General features: G+C 45.6%; 2 long non-coding RNA genes across 2 annotated transcripts; both read right to left on the bottom strand.

Moving 5' to 3' along the window:
• Positions 1–4,486: 4,486 nt before the first annotated feature.
• On the bottom strand, positions 4,487–5,437 carry LOC115555943 (uncharacterized). The gene is made up of 2 exons (XR_003978918.1): positions 5,319–5,437; positions 4,487–4,762 (listed from the first exon to the last, which is right to left on the bottom strand). It is a non-coding gene; the product is annotated as an uncharacterized LOC115555943 (long non-coding RNA).
• A 15-nt stretch (positions 5,438–5,452) lies between these two features.
• On the bottom strand, positions 5,453–14,386 carry LOC115555944 (uncharacterized). Its single transcript, XR_003978919.1, has 4 exons — positions 14,070–14,386; positions 6,913–6,990; positions 6,641–6,787; positions 5,453–5,597 (listed from the first exon to the last, which is right to left on the bottom strand). It is a non-coding gene; the product is annotated as an uncharacterized LOC115555944 (long non-coding RNA).
• Positions 14,387–19,984: the final 5,598 nt, after the last annotated feature.

Here is a 19,984-nt window from a genome sequence, read left to right as displayed (position 1 = left end):
AGGGTCCGCGGTACATTTATGTAGATGGTGTTTGTTTACTTTGTATGCTAAGGTTAAGAACTGGGAATAATATCAGAAGCCACAATGTGCTTTTATTTTGTGTATTTCCATTGCCGATTACTATGTCTATTAATATGTATTTTTGCGAATGGTGTAATACTTAGATTAGGATGTAAACAGACCGAGTGAAACTCATTTTGTAGAGCAGTATTGAAACATGGCGGACAGAACGTGTCGTAACCAAATGTGTACTTTGCCTGTGTATGTTTACAGAACTCATTAAACGAACTACTCTTCAAGTCACGCTTGAGTTTATTTTCAAGTGTGCAACAAATTTGGTGGCAGCGGTGGAATCAGCGGTGCTTCTGTGAGCTGAGAAGAGAGAGATTGCAGTGTCCAAACACAAAATGGAGCTGGAGAGCCTGCAAGATCAACTGGCCGAGTCTTTGGTGCAGTTGCAGTGTGAACGTACGCTGATCAGAAAAATAATTGAAGCAGCTAAGGAAGCTGTAGAAGATGAAGAAGAGCAAGTAGCATCTGCGTTTCTGATCCGCTTAATAAAAACTGCAAAGGAATTGATGCAAATAAATGAACAACCACAGTTGAGTGACGATATTACTAGCAATGTTGGAGCACTAGCTAGTCTGCAGCAACAATATGCCGCACTGCAACTGAGTTTTCAAGCCTCTACAATGAAAATGGAAGGAGACCTAATGAGGTTGACGAATAAAATGACCAGTCAGGAACCAAGCAACCCTGTTTTACCACTAACAACCCCCTTTTCAGTTACCCCACCAACAGCTTCCTCTTCAGTTACCAAGCCATCTGAAGTGACCATTAGAAGGGAGGTCAAAATAAGCGGTCAAATTGGGGAAAGGGGCCAGAAAGACAAGCTTTCACACTCTAATCTGACCCATCAGATTGATATGGGGTTGAGAAAAAAACACAGTGAGGAGGAAATAGTTGAGGCAGTTGTAAGAGCCGTAAGTCCTGGCTTGACCTTACGTGACATGCTAGAAATAAAAGCAAACCTCACCCTTTCTCAACTGCGCACCATCTTAAAGGGACATTACAAGGAGGACAGTTCCACTGATCTTTATCATCGGCTCCTCAATGTCACTCAAGAAAGTAATGAGTCACCCCAGAATTTCCTTTTTAGGGCAATAGAACTAAAAGAGAGGCTGTTAGTTAAATCCAGAGAACTTGGTTCAGATGAACACTATAGCCCGGAACTCATTCAGAAAAAGTTCCAAAGAGCTTTGGGGACAGGACTCATTAGTGACAATATAAAATACCAGCTCAAAGCTTACCTGGATGACCCAGCGGTCACTGACGAGGTGCTTGAGTGGGAAAGACAACAAAAATTCAAGAAAAACTGTAAAGAGCCCAGAGTGAGAGAAATCCATGCTGAAACACAGTCAGTCCCAGAGGCAACAGTCGAAGCAGTTGGTGGACAAGAACGGGCATCCTCCACATTCACAAAAGGTAAAGTGAATCGAACACCACCGGCAATGACTCACACAGAATCTGAACTACTTGTTGTAATAAAACAGCTGAGAGGAGAGGTGGAAGAAATTAAAAAGGTCATGTCTGAGTCCCCTAGATCTTTTGCCCAGCAGCGAACAAGCAGGAAACGTCGCTGCAGAAATTGCCAAGAGAACAATAAAGGAGACAACTGCGACCATCGCTTCAAATGTGGACTGAGTGAACATCTGTCACGTGGATGCAGAACAGGAAGGAGGCCTACTGATAAACAAGGACAGGTAGATATGTCATCTAGCACTGTTACAGATGCACCAACGCCACCTGTTGACAAAAACAATCAGAATGAACAGCTCAGAGATGTCTACAAGTTAATCACAGATAGTATCCAGCACTTAGAGGCTAAAGTGGCAGCTAAAACACAAGATATGACCCTACAAAAGGAGGTAGCGGTCAGTGTCAGTCTCCTCTCCCCAAAACGAAGAACAGAGTTACTCAGTCTGATTGGCAAGAAATGCGTCATTACCTGCCTGATAGATGACATAGAAACTAAAGCTTTGTGGGACACTGGATCACAGGTCTGCCTAATCAATGAGACATGGAGACAACAAAACATTCCACATGCTGCAGTCAGGAATCTAGCTGAGATTCTGGGAACAGATAGATTGGAAGGGAGGGCAGTAAACCAGACACCTATTCCTTTTTCTGGGTGGGTTGAGGTCACATTCAAATTACCCTCAAACAGCACCAAACAGCTTGAGCTCTCTGTGCCAGTCCTTGTAGCTGATGGAGATGGGGTGGCAGAACAACCAATCATCGGTTACAATGTAATTGAGCAGGTGTTAGCGAAGGGTATAGCGCCACCATGTGCTGTCACAGAAGCAGTCAGTGCAGCATTCTCATTTGACTGTAAGAAAGCTGAAGTATTTCTGAAAGTAATGAAGTGTGGTGACGACGAGATAGGTGAAGCTACAGTTAAAGTGGGTAGAGAGATGAAGTCTATTCCAGCTGGTCAAACAAAAACGGTGAAGTGCACTGTGAGGGCAGGCCCACTCCCAGACCACCAAGACGTGTTATTTGAACCCTGTTCACAAGCATAATTACCAGAAGGGTTAAAAATGGAAGAAAGTGGAACACGTGACCAGGTAGCTGGTCACGTGTTGCTATTCCAGTCACAAACAGCACTAGTCATGATATCCTATTGCCACCAAGAACTATACTGGGACAAACACAGAGGGTTAAAACCATTTATCCAGCAGATACAAAACCCCTAGACATCAGTCTGTCAGAGGCAAAGTTCCCAGACACAGAAAACACACAAACACACAAACAGAGAGAAGACTAAAGAAAACACTAAAGAAAGAGAGAGTGAGGAGAATTGGGATCCCCCAGTCCACCTTACTCAACTTACCCCGTTACATCAGCAGCAGGTCAGACAACTTCTCAGAAAGGAATGCAATGCTTTTGCTAAGGATGAACATGATGTAGGGACCATCCCCTCACTGCAGCTCAAGATTCGTCTTAACGACCTCACACCTATAAGTTGAACATACATATCAGTGCCAAAGCCGCCTCATAAGGAGGTAAAAGAATACTTGGAGGATTTGTTAAACAGAGGCTGGATAACAAAGTCTAAGTCCCCTTACTCCAGTCCCATTGTGTGCGTGAGAAAAAATGATGGAAGCCTCCGACTGTGTTGTGATTACAGGGAGCTGAATAAGAAATCCATTCCTGATCGACACCCAATACCCCGCATATTAGATATGTTGAACATCCTCAAAGGAAGTTCCTGGTTTTCAGTCCTTGACCAAGGAAAGGCCTATCACCAGGGCTTCCTGGAAGAATCAAGCCGTCCTCTCACAGCATTCATAACACCCTGGGGACTGTACGAGTGGGTAAGAATCCCTTTTGGCTTATCATCCGCACCAGCAGAGTTCCAAAGGTCTATGGAGGAGTGTTTGCTTGGGCTGAGGGATGAGGTTTGTTTGCCTTACTTGGATGATAATCTTGTACATTCTCAGACATTTGAACACCACCTGAATGATCTGAGGCAGGTACTGCACCGTTACCAAAGCCACGGAGTAAAGCTGACTCCCAGAAAATGTGAAGTATTCAGAAACCAGGTGAGATTTCTTGGGAAGCTGGTTACTAAAGAAGGCTACACTATGGACCCTGCAGATATTGCCCCAGTGCAGGCCATGAAGCAGCGGAAACCCACCACCATTTGTGAGTTAAGAAAATTACTGGGATTTATTTCCTACTATCGTAGTTACATCCCTAACTTTTCTTCCATTGCAAAGCCCATGTATGATCTCCTCACCGCAGACAAATGTGGAAAAGGGAAGCCGAAACAAACCAGACGTTCGTGCGCAGGAGCACGCAATCGCGTGATACCGGGTTGCAAACTGAGTTGTTACTCTTTCGCAAAACCATTCGTTCACCAGTAGTTAAGCTTTTTCAACCATTCGTTTACCAGTAGCGAAGCTTTTTTAATCATTCGTTTACCAGTAGTGAAGCTTTTTGTGTACCTTCATGTAAAGTAATGCATCATACTGAGTTGTTACTCTTTCGCGAACCATTTGTTCACCAGTAGTTAAGCTTTTTCAACCATTCGTTTACCAGTAGTGAAGCTTTTTGAATCATTCGTTTACCAGTAGTGAAGCACTTTAGGGTTAGTTATAAAACGCCAAACCACTGTTGATGACAATGAGGGATCTACAGCCACTTTAGTTAAACATTTTTAACATAATAATAACATAATAACGGGGTAATACAGAAAATATTAACAATTTAAAACACAAACAGAAACAAAAAAAGGCTTTTTAAAATGGAACAAAAATAAAGGCTGCACTTTTAACAAGGCATTTCTTGATGTCACTGAACAAATCAACCAAAAAAAGGGCATTTTAAAATGGAACAAAAAAAAGGCACCCTAAAAACAAAACAAAAACCTGCTCTCTTCTTTACTATGCCCGGTGTCCAATTTGCAAAAGTTCCCCGTTGCTTTTTTTTTCATTCACCTTATCCTGAAGGTTCCTGCCAAGTATTTCTAGATTACATTTTGCCGAAAAAAGATAAAGTGTCTCTCCCTTGGGCATTGATGCCCTCAGCTGGTCATACAGGTCCTTGTCAACAGCCTGTAGCTCCGAAATGGCGGCCGTTGCTGCCACCGTTTTTCGGTCAACCCCGACTTTGACGTGTGCCTCAGTTTTTGTCATGCCCTTTTTCACTGCTACAAAGACGCGCCTGTAGCGATCCATGGACTCTTCTGGGGTGAGGACTGAAACAAAGAAAATATAAACATGTGTTAACTGTAATTAACAGTAGTATTTTGTCAGGATGATGGTGCAGTTGGTTAGGGGTTTACTAGTATTAATACTATTCTTGTATTAGTGTTATATAGTGTACAGAGGTATAATAATAATTATTATTAAATTTCCAGTAGTATCAAGAGTTCTGTGAGTGTACTGTTTATTCGAGTAGTATTATCTGTACTCTTAACAATAGGTTATTATAAATCAAATGAGCACAATTAGAGAGTAAAGTGGAAGCACTGTATAGTTTAGATAAGTGGTAGAATAAGTCAATTATATCGTTAAGTGTTATTTGAAAGCCATGTTCAGACGTGGCTTTGATATTATAAGCAGACTTGGGACCAGCTGATCAACCAGCTGATTGATCCATAACATAGCATTTGTAGGCAGGCTTTTCCTTTATATACAGTGGTCAGTAATATTTGTTGGAAGTTGGAACAAAGACTGGGTTAGGCATTTCAAAGGTGATAACTGTAGTACACCACAGATGTACTCCGCCTTATCCCCTGGTTGCCAACGTACCTCTCTTTCCTATCTTGGTGTTCTTTTTGTTTCCTTTCTTCCCTTTTTTTTTCTTGCTGTCTTTTTTGTTGTTGCTCTTCTTCTTCTTCTTCTTCTTCTTCTTCTTCTTCTTCTTCTTCTTCTTCCCTCTTTCTGAAGAAGATGATGAGGAAGAGGAGGAACTGTCGGAGGAGGATGAGGAGGAGGTGGAGGAGGAAGATGAAGAGGATTTTTCAATACTCTTTTCGTGCAAGGAGGGCGCTGCTGTCACTTGGTCCTCTTTATTTGCAAGCGCCAAAGCTGAAATAAGCAAGACGCAACCCGATAAGCACGTTACTAGTGTTACCAATAGGGGTGTGAAATTATCACTCACTCCCAATCATTCTAGCGTTATACTTATACTTAAATGTACACCTGGGCTCCCCCACTTTAGGGTAGAGTGATTCGATTTTTGGTATGGCATAGAAAAGACACAATCAGATGCTTCCACCTTAATGAAAATAGAGGCTGCAAGACAAAAATCTATTTTTTCTAAACTGCCATGCAGCCCTTAGCTGTGACCATCACTTGTTAGCTGCCATCACAAGTCAAAAGTGAAACTTAAAAGTATTTTACATTATGCCCAAATGTATCAAAGTGCATAATTAATAATAATGGATGAAAAGATCTGCGAGTTCCTGGCTGTTCAGGCCATACAATGTACAGTAAACAATGAGGTCTCTGCAGCACACCTTTGGCATCATATACTGCCTCCTCCTGTTAGCTAAAGTGCTACCTTTTGGCCAATCAACATGAAATTCACGCCATGGCCTCCTTGCACAACCGTCTACCAGTGTACCAAATTTCATTACTTTTCAACATACAGTTCTATGGGCTCCCATGGACTTCAATGGTTGAATAAAAAAAGAGGGTTAGGGTTAAATAAGAAGGGATACAAATTCAATGCTTGGCCCCCAATAAACAACCTGAACACATTTAACGTTTTTCCTCCTCAATCCCACCCCTCCACTGTCTCTTCTTGTTCAGTGAGAGAAGTAGGCAGTAGCCTGTCCTCTCAGGGTTTTTGATCGGGACTGAAGGATGGTGTGGTGTCTGGGTCCGGCCCAGGCCCGCCATTTGGTGGTGCCTGTCTTATATGGTATGGTTATTGAAATGTTTTGATGCCAAATGACTGTTAATGTGATGCAATTGTTTACTTCAGCAAAGACATGTGGGCTCTGCAAGCAATTGAGATGAGAATGAGAAAATCTGTAGGGGTTGTTGTGTGTTTTTTTGCCTTAAATCCATCAGATGCCAATAAATCCTAATACTGTTTATTTAAATAATTTTTCATTATCGATTACCCTCAGACAGTTGGTTCCTTAAGAAGTCCCTTTCATTCTCTAATGACTTTATTTTTTCTTTCGCATTCTCCAGCTTTCGCTTCCAGACAACGTTTTATTGTTTGCTGCGCTTCAAAGATGAAATAGCTGTTGGAGCTACTGAAGAACCTGTAATGACAAAGACATCAACTAATAACATTCTGGTTTTTCTCGTCATTAATAGCACATAATCAAAAACAGTGACAGCAGGACATAAAATGGAAATGTAATGCAATGTGACAACACAACCTTACCTTGAGCTGCTACTCTTTTAGTAGGCTGGTGTACTGTGTCTGACTCAAAGTCAGACCCATCACTGCAGCACACTACAGCTTCAAGAGGAGAAAGAAAAGGCAATTAGTAATAGTATTGGCAAAAGTATACTCAATATATGTAATGGTTTTAGGTCAAATATGTCAAATTGAGCTCCAGTTGTGGTCACACTTTAGCAGCAGCATGTTAGACCAAAAAAAAACCTGCCTGTCTGCTACACCACTGTTTGGCTAACCTGACCTCTACCAGCAATGCAGGTGTGGTAAAGCACAGAGGAAAAATCCCCCAACATAGGAGTTAACTGGGGGCTTCTCTTTCTGCTCTGGAACTCTTTAATCCACTATATGTTTACACATCACAAACGTAGGCAATGTCCCAACAAAGTGTTAAATGAAAGTTAGTATTGTCACATAACTTATCAAAATGAGATCACAAGGCACCATGGTGTGATTTATTTTGTCCATAGTTGGAGGAACCATGTCAAGTGCATGATGTGTTAATGATCTAGTGCCGCTTTTCCACCGCACATGTAGCTCGACTCGACTCGACTCGACACGACTCGACACGGCAGCAGCACGGGTCGTTTTCCACCGCAAATAGTACCTCCTGGACGTGGGCGGGGTCGGCTGCGCGAAAGGGCCGTGACGTATTTTTGTACACGACGCAAACAACACCTACGCAACCCACACATGGAGAGAACCCACATAACAACAATGGAGGACATCGATAACATTACTATTATTAGCTGGCATGTTGAAGAAGTTGAAGAAGTGGAATATGTTGGCTGCGGCGCTGCTATTGCTGTTACCAGCATGTTTGCCATGTCGCTCTCGTGACTTCGTCACACTCTCTGGCCAATCAGTGGCCGGCCGTCTGCCGAGTGCCGACGTCACCTTTTAGCATCGGCTCAGCCGCTTGGAACCTAGAGCGAGGCGGTACTAGAAAAAGCAGCCACTTCAGGTACCAGATACCATGTTTTCGCGGTGGAAACGCAAAAAATGCGAGCTGAGTCGAGTCGAGTCGTGTCGAGCTGGTACCATGCAGTGGAAAAGCGGCATTATCTCGTATAATCTCAACTACATGTCCATTAAGCAATTATATTTTATACTTTTATACATTTCACAGTCAATTGAATCCGAGTATATATTTTAAGTATGCTTAACATTTAAAATAAAATAAAAACAATTGCCGCAGTTTGGCTACTGTGCTGTTCAGATCTTTCCAGCTGACTCGAATCTGATGGCACTGTAACATTTTGGAGTACAGAAAGCATGGTTGGTGTAAGGGGCTCAAAACTTTATGAAAGATCTTGATGAATGCATACAGAGTGACGTTTTGGTTCATTTGAAAATTGTATGGATACCTTAAAATATATACAGTTAATAATATAGTTAAGAAATAAGAGTTTTATTCACTTTGGGCAATGACATTATCCATTGTCTTTAATGTTATAATATGTAATAATAATATGTATGATCATATGTCATTTTGATTAGAGAAAAATCTTCATTAACTAATTTGTCATGGTTCCACAAGCCCATTGTGTATAAGACATGTTTCAGAGATTCAGTTGTTAACATTACACATACTGTAACTATGGACTAAAGTGAAAAGAAAAAAAAGAGAAAAGTATTACCGTAATAGCACTATAACAGTGCTATTAGCAGCCTTCGAGTTTTCTAGTAGTTAAAAACAACTCCAAAAACGATTCAAAGACATGTGGTACCATGTCTAACAGAATAATGTGGCCAAGAGAATAACTTTACAAGTCCAATTTCAAAGCTTGGACCACATTTTCGTGGCATAGGTCTATCGCCTAATTTAACATTAGATAAATGGTTGAACCGTCTGTCTTTTGAGCAGTTAAGAGTTAATTTTTCGTGTTTGACAGATAATTTATCTGCTTGAAACGTCGGCTATCTAGCCAGCTAGAAATCCATTGGTTAGTGTCAAGGTTAACTAGCAAGGCCAAAAAATACGTGATAGAACAGACGGTTAGGGTTGAGGGTGCAGGCAGGCAGGTAGGACCCAGACGCAGACGGTTTAGGGAGAACAGCACTTTATTTATGCCTAAAGGCTAAGGCAAGGAACCAGGGAACTCAGGTGACAACAGGGAACAGGGAACACGCAGGACGAACAACCACAATGATAGCACAAGGAACAAAGGAAAGACAAGGGCTTAAGTAACAAACACAACGAGGAACAGCTGAGACACATTAGGGGAGGGAACAGTAATCAACACAGGAGGGAAACACAGGGAAACACACCAAAACACGACAGACCATGACAGTACCCCCCCCTTAAGGGTCGGCTCCCAGGCGACCCACGACAAGCAAAAAAAACGAAGAAAGTCAAACCCAAAACAGGTGGGTGGAGGGGCGCCAGGAGGGGGGAATCAAAAAGAAATAAATGGACTGGGGCAGAGAGGAGGGACGTCAGGCGGGCGGCCAGAAAACTGCCCCAGGGCATGGCAGGGAGCCTCAGGCGGACGACCTGGGGGGCAAGCAGAGGCAGACTGAAAGCGGAACCCTTCAGGAGGCCGGCGGCAAGGACGATGAGGGCTCAGTCCCTCAGGAGGCCTGCAGCGGCAAGGAAACCCCTCTGAAGGCCAGCAGTGGCGAAGGCGGAAACCTTCAGGAGGCCGGCGAAGGCGAGGTGGAGGGCGGGTCCCCTCTGGAGGAAGGAGAGGTAGAGGGCGGGTCCCCTCTGGAGGAAGGAGAGGTAGAGGGCGGGTCCCCTCTGGAGGAAGGAGAGGTAGAGGGTGGGTCCCCACTGGAGGAAGGCCAGGTAGAGGGCGGACCCCCTCTGGAAGGCCAGGTAGAGGGCTGGTCCCCTCTGGAGGTAGGCGAGGTAGAGGGCGGACCCCCTCTGGAAGGGGGGACCCCTCAGGAAGGCAAGGTAGAGGGCTGGTCCCCTCTGGAGGAAGAGGGTGTGCCCCTTCCAAAAGGTTTGGAAGGCGGGACCCCTCTGGAAGGCCTTGAAGAGGAACCCCCCTCGGGACGGAGTGGAGGAGGACCCCCACAGGCAGGAGCGGAGGGCGTGCCTCCCCTGGACGGTCTGGAGGGCGGGCCCCCTCCGGCAGGAGCAGAGGCCGGACCCCCTCTGGAAGGAGCAGGGGGCGGGCCCCCTCAGGCAGGAGCGGAGGGCGTGCCTCCCCTGGACAGTCTGGAGGGCGGGCCACCTCCGGCAGGAGCAGAGGGCGGACCTCCTCAGGCAGGCGAAGAGGCCGGTCCCCCTCTGGAAGGCGAGGAGTGGGCTCAGGAACCGGACAGGGCTCGGGGACCGGAGTCAGTGCGGCAGCTGGAGTGCCAGGAGGAACCGGGAGGTACCCCAAACTCACCACCCCCACTCTGATTGTCCGCAAGGGAGGAGGCTGGTAGCTAGGGACCGGGGGCCGAGGCTGGTAGCTGGGAACCGGGGGCCGAGGCTGGTAGCTGGGAACCGGGGGCCGAGGCTGGTAGCTAGGGACCGGGGGCAGAGGCTGGTAGCGGGGGACCGGGGACAGAGGCTGGTAGCTGGGGGCTGGGGACAGAGACTGGTAGCTAGGGACCGGGGGCAGAGGCTGGTAGCGGGGGGCCGGGGGCAGAGGCTGGTAGCGGGGAACCGGGGGCAGAGGCTGGTAGCGGAGAACCGGGGGCAGAGGCTGAGAGCGGGGAACCGGGGGCAGAGGCTGGTAGCGGGGAACCGGAGGCAGAGGCTGAGAGCGGGGAACCGGGGGCAGAGGATGAGAGTAGGAGCGTGGAGGCTTAGGCCGGTCACAAAAGTCCGGTGGCACCGGCATGTAGCTCTCAGGCCAAAAGACTGTGGGGCTGAGCAGCTCAACTGCCCACTCGGGCAAGGCGTCCTCCAACTCGGGCCTTGACGAGACAGCCCTGCGTGTACACCCCACGATAGCCTCCAGCTCCTTCCTGCTGGGAATGTTCTCCCAAAAATCCATTGCTTTCATAATGAACCATAATAAATCCTCCAACTCACGGCTAAATTGATCGTCCGCTGGGTCCAATGTTGGCGCTATCATTCTGTTAGGGTTGAGGGTGCAGGCAGGCAGGTAGGACCCAGACGCAGACGGTTTAGGGAGAACAGCGCTTTATTTCGGTGCGGCCACACCAACCGCGTTACTCGCGTTGGATAACGCGAGTAACGCGCCTAACCTGACGCTTGATCATTGTGTGGTGGTTCAATGCTTCCAACGCGTCAACGCGCCAACGCAGCTAGATGAGTCCATGTCCATGCAAGTGAACGGAGCGTTCCCTCTTCGTCATAACTATCAAACCAAACATCCTTCACATTCACCGAGCGAACATTATGAAAGTAAAATGCACATTTCTCGCTAAAAATGTTTCCATAAACGCATTTAATAGCGTAACTATGTTACTATTTCCACCCAGAATAAAGAAAGATGTCGGCCGTATGCTTCTGTCCAAGCTCACTAGTCTCTGCCAGTGACGTTGGGTCAAGCTCCACGCTGATTGGCTATCGCGGCTAAGCGCCACGCGTTGGAGCGTTGAAAGTTCACATTTCTGAACTCCGGGCGTTGGTGCGTTGGGCGCGTTACTGCGTTTACGTGCGTAATTACGTGCGTCTGACGCGCCTAAAGGCCTCTACATACCTCAGGATACGGACAGTTTCGTCCGGTCCCGGAGGTGTTTCGTGGGAACAATAACAATAAACAATAAAATAAAAATGTCAGGTATATAGTATAATATAAGTATATACAAATAATATATATATACAGGGTGCGATTTGTGAAAAAACCAGAGGGGGGGATAATTTTGAGAGACATTTTATTCAGGAAAAATAACCACACAACAGTGTGAAAACTTATGAAAACAGTTGATCTTGTGACCTTGTGTATCTAAACCTTACAATTAGGCTTCATAATGTAGGCGGTAGGCCTATTTTGAACGTGAACTTAACCACTGCATTTGCAGAAATATTTTCTCATAGCTAATATTGTTTTTAAATGTGCCAAATAAAAAAAATACATATATTTTTTCCCGATATCAGTTCAACAGAAAATATGAAATACCACAATGTGCTGTCAAGACGTTTTTTTTTTTTTTTATGGGTTAATCGGGTAGACTATAGGTCAGACTACGAAAACAGTCCGCTCTGATGACGCACTTCAGCCTCTTTTTTTTGCTTTCCTGTTGGCGGATCGATAGCAGCGTGGTGACCCTGCTTCAACCACATCTCTGCAAATCTGCGGGCCGGGAAGGAAGCAACATCTGGTGCATTTACAGAGATGAAAAGCAGATTGTGCAGTGTGGACACATTCATTCTGTTTCTGCCATCTGTAAGAATGTGGTTCATGGCGCTGAAACCTCTTTCACACTCGGCTGTGGACACTAGGAGCGTGGAGACAGCGGTGAGAACTTTGCGCATGCTCTCTCCTGTGACACCGTGACATTTAAACTCATGGAACTCCTTCAGGAGTATGGGACTGGTTGCGGCCTCAACAGCAAGAGTTTTGTGTATGGCGAGAAGTTTTTCATCGCCGTAGAGGATGCGCTCGTCTTCATCAGATGGCCAGTTTGATGGATTTAGAGCGGCGGCGGCAGAGATTATCCCGTTGTCATCCAGCCTGCGCTCACGCGCGACGCCTCTGACTCGCTCCCGGTAGATCAAAATCACAGCACAATCAAAATGAAGACGGACCCTGTGTATTTTGGTTGTTAATTATTACGATGTAATGGTGAAAATACTTTGGGTGGGGGGGATAATTTTTATCCCCACCGAGGATAAAAATAATTCAGCAGAGGGTAGGACGTGTAAACCAGAGGGGGGGATAATCCCCACCATCCCCACCGGCAAATCGCACCCTGTATATATATATATATATATATATATATATATATATATATATATATATATATATATATATATATATATATATATATATATAGATTGATGGATGGATGGATGGATGGATGGATGGATGGATGGATGGATAGATGGATAGATAGATAAGACGAAACACCTCCGGGACCGGACGAAACTGTCCGTATCCGGAGGTATGTAGAGGCCTTAACGCCCCTATCGCGACGCTTCAACGCATGTAACGCGTCTACGCGCCTATACCAATGGTTCCCTATGAAAAAATGCCGAGTTTGGACGCCCCCAACGCGAGTAACGCGGTTGGTGTGGCCGTACCGTAAAGGCTAAAGGCGGCTGCATGCTTCAGCGTTGGTGTTACGTTGTTGCGCAAAATTTACTCAAAGCAATTCATGCTCCCTTTTAGGTTGCGCGTGTTGCGCGTGTTGCGCGTGTTGCCAAGCAATTTACCGCCAGAACAGTAGGTGGAGTAATATGTGGAGTAAAGTTTTTCGTTGAAGACGACCTCGAGAATGACGTCTTTGTCTGTGGGAGTCGTTGGTTTGTTTATGTGCCAGATCGTGTTCTCCCCATACACAGTGAATGATGGCAACAGACAGAGGAACAGGGGTGATGAAGTTGTTGATCATTGGGGTTGTATAAATGTGCATATCTCTCTACATTTTAAAACGACATAATGTGTTGGCAGCAAAGTTAACTTCACTTCACGTTAATGCTTTTGTATATGAGCCTGCCGGGTCGTCCTTGCCTTCTGGCTTTTAAAAATGGCGGTATGAAAACAGGAAATGTGATACTCCAGACAGGAAGTAGTAACCAGACCAGCTGACCAATCACAGCCTTGCAGGCTGCGCGGCTCGCATAAAAGCTTACGTAAAAAATGACGCAAGTCTAGAAAAATCGCCCGACGCACGCAAGACGTGAGAAGTCACGCAAGGGGTGCGCAAGGGCGCGCAAGGGCCTCTTACGCTTACGTAACTGAGCATAAATCGGCCTTAAGGCAAGGAACCAGGGAACTCAGGAGGGAACAGGGAACACGCAGGACGAACAACCACAATGATAGCACAAGGAACACAGGAAAGACAAGGGCTTAAGTAACAAACACAACGAGGAACAGCTGAGACACATTAGGGGAGGGAACAGTAATCAACACAGGAGGGAAACACAGGGAAACACACCAAAACACGACAGACCATGACACAGACGTGGTACAATGTCAAATTAGCTCATTTTAGGAAGCTAAGCAATGTGACCGAATTATTACACTCTCAATTAATAATGAAATAACTTTAAAGCATGTACTTACATTCTGCCATGGCTTTCTCCACGCGTCCAAGATCTCTTGTAGGCTGCCTTTTACGCTTGCTCTTCCTCTGAGCCTCCATTGCCAAGTTCTTCTTAGTGAGACACGTGTAAGAACTGCGCATGTGCAAGACAGGAAGACGGTTTGATGCAAAGTTATCATGACCCTGCACGCCAAAGTACTCAGTCTTATTGAGGGAAGACAGACTTTAAAAAAGAAATTAAAATTGATAAAATGGCTCCAAAAGAAGAAGTTACTTCAAGCCAAAAGAAAATGCAAACTCTGCAAAAAGAGGATGAAACTGAAGGAAAACGCAAACGTTGACGGATTGCAGTGGTAAGTATTCTTCTTTTGGTACGGTTTTAATCGATGACTTCCTTTGTTTACTGATATGTCATGTTGTAAATTCAAGTTCAGTAACATTAACAGAAATGTGTGGTCTTCTGTAGGCAGTGCCGACGTAATAAACACAGAGGGAAAACGACGAGGAAGTCAGCGAGGTGCGGGTCACTCTTTGAGAGGAGCAAATTGTCCCTATTCAGCTGGATGAAATACATTTATAGGTAAGGTGTGCAGTAGGGCTGTACGGTATGGACTACAATTTATATCACTATGCAACCCGGTATCACACGATTTCGTGCTCATGCGCACAAACGTTAATCTGTGCGCCTCGTGTCCCAGATCCCGATTGTCCGACTTTTTTAGTGCTGCACACAACGAAATGTAAACCAATGCATTCTGAATGGGAGCGTTCTCCGACAATTAACGTCGTTTTTGAGGAGGTCTGCTTACAAATCAGAAATGTTGACTAGATAATAGATAATAGATTGCTAGATAATAATATAGACAAATATATAACTAGAGGGTGCACTGTACTATCTGCGCTCACCCCTTCTGAAGCTTCTCTCTCTCTCTCTCTCGCTCTCGCTCTCTCTCTCTCTCTCTCTCTCTGTCCCTCCCTTTCTCTCTTTCTCTCTCTCGCTTCGTTTTGTAGAGCACGTCAATTGTCGGAGAACGCTCCCATTCAGAATGCATTGGTTTACATATCATTCTGTGTAGCACTAAAAAAGTCGGACAATCGTAATCTGCGACAGGATTCAATAGATTAATAACGTTTGTGCGCATGAGCACGAAATCGCGTGATACCGCCTGGTATTGCAGCTGTTTAAGCGGGCTGTGGACGGGTCCCTCAATTCAAGGGGCCCAGAAGTAGACTAGAGATATCTCCCGTTCACTCCAATACAAGTGGGGAACAGGAATGTGTCTCTGCAAGAAATGTCTGGATATCAAACAAAGGCTCGTAATAATCATTTATATACTCATAATTAGCCGTCTTATTAATTATTATTTTTGCAGGAGTAGGAGGGGTGGGCAGCTGAAAGGAGTCGTAGTGAAATAAATGTTGTTTAGGCCCGGCATCAGAGAGACTTCAGTTAACTTCTCGTGTCCGAGGTTGAATGACGTTGATGGTTTTTAGGCACTGTGTTGACTTTTTATCACTTAAAGTCGCCGAGGGATATGTAGATAGACCTCTCGCTTATGATACTACAATGCTAACAATGCTAGACAACGAGAATATTTCTGCATCCGGCACGTCATGCACTAGCATGAAATAGTCATGAAATAGCATATTAGCTGTTGGTGCTGGATGCATTTGTATTCAGATGTTTCTATTTCTATTTAATATTTAATATTGTTCTTTAACAGGTTTTCCCAGGGGCTGCAGTTAAGGCAAATTGATATGCTTCAGGATGGTGTGGCAGGAAGCAGTCGGACGCTGTCAAAGATGAGCTACAAATTGAGAAAAGTATGCCAGAGGGCAATCAAGAGGAGAGAAAGAAGGGGAAAGCAGAGAATTGTAAGAGGGAATGAATTTGTGATGCTGGACGAAAGCAACTTCTACCACAAAAGGAAGGTGTGTGTAAACTGCGATGCCTCAGCTTCACTAAAACTTGGAGCTTTGTTTTGCAATAGAATGTTAACGCAAGTGTTGTACACTTCCTTATTATTTGGATAACCGTTCTGCTCTTGGTGTTATGGCGCATAACACGTCGGACTCTCGTCTCTGGTATTTCTACAACGAGACTCGTATTGGGGGTTATCTCAGCCATGGTTGAGAAGGAATTGGGGGAAAGGAACTTTGGCTTTGACTGGCTGAAGTAGCCTACATGAACTGCGTCATGCCGCCGGTTGCCGCGAGGCACCATCGCCCGGCAGCGGGCAGCCGGCAGCAGGCAGCGCGCGGTTCAGTCGACTTCAGGTTGATGTGAAAGTGGAAGAACCAGAGACGTCGCAGAAGCCGACAAAGTCGTTTGTGATTCATAATATCGTCTGGAGGTGCACACAGCTTTTGGCTGTGATAATATGTATTAAATGATATAGATTTCTATTTATTATATGATATTATTTAGATATAGAGCTCCAGGACTGTAACGCAAGTGTTGTACACTTCCTTGTTATTTGGATAACCGTTCTGTCGGACTCTCGTCTCTGGTATTTCTACAACGAGACTCGTATTGGGGGTTATCTCAGCGAAGGTTGAGAATGAATTGGGGGGAAGGAATTTGGCTTTGACTCCCTCAAGAACATGAACCACGACATGGAGGAGAAAGGGATTGTTGGCGGCGAATGTCTCCCGCTTGAGACCCGCTGAGGGACCACCGCCGGAGGCGGAGGTGCCTAAGCGCTGCCCGGCAACGATCCCTTTCTCCTCCTTGTCGCGGTTCAGTCTACTTCACATTGATGAGAACGTTGAAGAACCAGGATCGTCGGAGAACCCAACGCGGTTGTTTGAGATTCATAATATCGGCTCACACAGCTTTTGACCGTTATAATATATATTATATGATATAGATATCTATGTAGGCTATATGATAATATTTAGATATAGAGCTCCAGGACTTCCGTTTGTTCTAGAATATTTACAGAACACGGCTAAAGGCTGTGTGCGCCTCGCCAATGCGATACATCCACTGTAAACAGAGCGCATGGTACCGTGGCTGCAAGCTGCTCAGGGCCACACCCCCACCCTCCTCCTTGACCCGCCTCGCTCCTCCTCATTTGCATTATAGCTACAGACACCAAAACAGCGCATTTGGGGGAACCTCAATGTGCGAGTGGCTGTAACTCTGCACCACGGCTGAATTTCGGGAACGTCTTTGAATACTGTGTTAGTTGCCCACTAATACCTATATTAAAGAATACATAAAATAGCATGTCATGGGACCTTTAAAGTCAGAATTCTGACTTTTTTTCTCGGAATTCTGAGATTAATGTCAGAATTCTGACTTTATTCTCAGAATTCTGAGAATAAAGTCAGAACTTAATTTTTTTTTACATGTGTGGCCCTAATCCTCTTCCCTATTCACAGCCTCATCGACATCTCAGAATATCACTTTTGAGATACTATTCATTCAGTCAGATATAGACAACAGATGCACATTGTCATAGTCATGATATCCGAAATATAGCAGCGGTCAAAGAACTACTTACAAGCACACTGTTGTGTTTTCTGTGGAGGTCTGCCATTTGTGTAGTCTTGTTATTTCTTATTTACTTATTTAAGTTATAGATAAACGTCTGAGGCTTGGCAGCTCAATGGTGTAGTGCCTCTTTAAGAGAACAGTGTGCTGTGGGTCCATGTGACCGGTGTTCACCCAATAAAAAGGTGGCGCAAGATTTGTATCATTGGTAAATAACTTTGACCCGGTGTGCAGCCACTTGGTAAGCTCCCTTAAGTTCTTGTTTTCTTGTCTGCTTTCATGTTGTCACTTCATGTTGTCTGCTATGTTGTCTAAAGATAACGCAATAGCACTATGCTCCGGTAGATCCTAGCACTTTGCTAATAGCCAAAGTTAAAACGATATATATATTTCAAGTACATAAAGCCATTTGGACTTGTAAACGTCGCTGTCCCATCCTTGTCCATCCATGTTCGTTTTATTTTGTTTTATGAACGTCGATTAAATGAATCGCAGGGACCGGCATTTGACATGGGTGCTGTACTTCCTGGTTTGCCGCAGGGCATTCTGGGAGCTGTAGTTTCCTATTGCGGAGAAAGACTAGAAGCACCTTTGCAAAGGCTGTTCGGTAGGATTTGAATATGGCGCATGTGACATTTGAAACGTGTACATTAATGATTATGAATTATTATTATTATTATATATCTGTATTTTGATGAATGCAGGTGATGTTTGTGTTATGCACATGAGAAGTGAAACGTTGCATTCCTTATTTTCCAGATTTATTACCTGCTTTCCCTTTGTGAAAAATAAACAAACAAAAGTGGAATACTGAGTAATATCCTTTGTACACCGGGTTACCCCTTCCGTGGGGAGAAAACGGAACAGTAATAAATCAACGGCCTGAGCACATCAAGCCAAGAGCCAAGTCTGTCTCCGCCCTATCAGCGTTGACCAGTGAAGGAGCACCAAAGGAAGAGGAATAGGCCGAATAGACCCCTCTGTGGAACAGCACCTTGGTCAGTGCGGGAAAAGGAAAATGGCTCAACAGCACAGGCCCTCTTCAGCAAGAGAGCGAAGAAGCTGTCCCTCACTGTAGATCTCCTAGGAAAAAGGGCACTCATTGACGAGATCAGAGCACTTGGTGTGGACTTTGAAAAGGTGGACGATACCGGTCTCGAATATATTGATGCTCTGGGAGAAGTGGAAAAGGCAGAAGAAGAAGCAGCTCATGCAGAGGAGAAAACGGCGAAGTGCCTTGACACATACACAGACACGCTCCGGCTCGCTAAGGAGACATTATGGTTCAAATTCGCCTACGTCGAAATAAAACTGTACGCCGACGGTGCAGAGGAGAAATGTGCCGAGGTTGAGTACACTGACGTGAAGGAGTTGCCGGAGGAAGACTGTCAAGTCCTGAGAGAGAGCCTGGAGGAGAGGATCAGCATGCTCGAGCGGAAGGTGCTTGAATGGGAAACCATTGTCTCTGAAGCCAAGACAACAGTGTACAAGCAGCAGCTATACAACCTGGGAAACAGACTGCATGACTGGGTGCAGAGCTGGAAAAAGTTGAAGCGGACTGATGAGCTTGACGGGGGAGAAGAGGCAGCGCCTGCGTTTCCGAACTTCCCATACGCACCACCACAAAGCATCCCTGGCATGCATCCCGGGGTGTACGGCTTTAGACCACAGATCAGTCTTGAAAGAACACGCCTGCCCACGTTCTCAGGAGACATGACGGACTACTACCGGTGGAAGGCTGAGTGGGAAGAGCTGGAACAGCTGGGAAACCCACAGAGGACGGCTGGGGTTACAAGGTTCCATCTCCTAGCAAGTCTTAGCGACAGAGTGAAAAAAGCCTTGGTTCTGTCCAGCTGTGCGTCGGCAGATGAAATTTTCAGGCGCCTCGACAACCACTTCGGGAACAAGGAGGAGGTTCAGGCCCTACTCCCGGGCCCCTGGGAGCTGCAAGTGCAGCAAGTGTCCCCCGGGAGGCAAAGAGATGATCCTTGGAGAAGAAAGGGAGTTAGAGAAAATAAAGGACTGCCTCTCTTATGTGCTAGTAGACAAGCACAGTGACGCCCCACACTGGGATGCGGCCTACCCATGGAAGGCCAACCCAGCGATTCTGCCAGATAACCGCAGAGCAGTGGACCAACCTTCCGGAACACCGAGGCTCGACTGGAAAGAGAACCTGTATGGAAAGTGGCATATGGAGAGCAGATCCGCGAGATTATATCTAGAGGAGCAGCCATCAAGCTCACAAAGAAAGAGATTGAGGGCTGGAACGGGCCGATCTGGTACATCAGCCATCTGGTCGCCCCGAATCCTCATTCTAGCTCAACGCCAGTGAGGATAGTCTGGAACAGTAACCAGGAGTTTAAAGGGATGAGCCTGAACAACCTTCTGTACAAAGGCCCTGATGTGCTCAACCAAATCCGACGCGTCCTCCTGAGA

This window comes from Gadus morhua, chromosome 12, assembly GCF_902167405.1.
Source record: "Gadus morhua chromosome 12, gadMor3.0, whole genome shotgun sequence".
Taxonomy (NCBI): Eukaryota; Metazoa; Chordata; class Actinopteri; order Gadiformes; family Gadidae; genus Gadus; species Gadus morhua.
This window is presented reverse-complemented; position numbering and strand designations above follow the sequence as displayed.